We start from the raw sequence: 862 nt of genomic DNA, 5'->3' as shown, positions 1-862 counted from the left end.
AGTATAAAAGACACCTGTCCACAACCTCAAACAGTCACACTCCAAACTCCACTATGGACAAGACCAAAGAGCTGTCAAAGGACACCAGAAACAAAATTGTAGACCTGCACCAGGCTGGGAAGACTGAATCTGCAATAGGTAAGCAGCATCCTCATCGTGTGAAGAAATCAACTGTTGGAGCAATTATTAGAAAATGGAAGACATACAAGACCACTGATAATCTCCCTCGATCTGGGGCTCCACGCAAGATCTCACCCCGTGGGGTCAAAATGATCACAAGAACGGTGAGCAAAAATCCAGAACCACACGGGGGGACCTAGTCAATGACCTGCAGGGAGCTGGGACCAAAGTAACAAAGGCTACCATCAGTAACACACTACGCCGCCAGGGACTCAAATCCTGCAGTGCCAGACGTGTCCCCCTGCTTAAGCCAGTACATGTCCAGGCCCGTCTGAAGTTTGCTAGAGAGCATTTAGATGATCCAGAAGAGGATTGGGAGAATGTCATATGGTCAGATGAAACCAAAATAGAACTTTTTGGTAAAAATTCAACTAGATGTGTTTGGAGGAGAAAGAATGCTGAGTTGCATCCAAAGAACACCATACCTACTGTGAAACATGGGGGTGGAAACATCATGCTCTGGGGCTGTTTTTCTGCAAAGGGACCAGGACGACTGATCCGTGTAAAGGAAAGAATGGGCCAAAATACCAGCAACAGTGTGTGAAAACCTTGTGAAGACTTACAGAAAACGTTTGACCTCTGTCATTGCCAACAAAGGGTGTATAACAAAGTATTGAGATGAACTTTTGTTGTTGACCAAATACTTATTTTCCATCATAATTTGCAAATAAACTATTTAAAA

Source organism: Notothenia rossii (genome assembly GCF_949606895.1).
Source record: "Notothenia rossii genome assembly, chromosome: 9".
NCBI classification, from domain to species: Eukaryota; Metazoa; Chordata; class Actinopteri; order Perciformes; family Nototheniidae; genus Notothenia; species Notothenia rossii.
The sequence above is the reverse complement of the archived record's forward strand: the minus strand, read 5'-3'. Positions refer to the sequence as shown.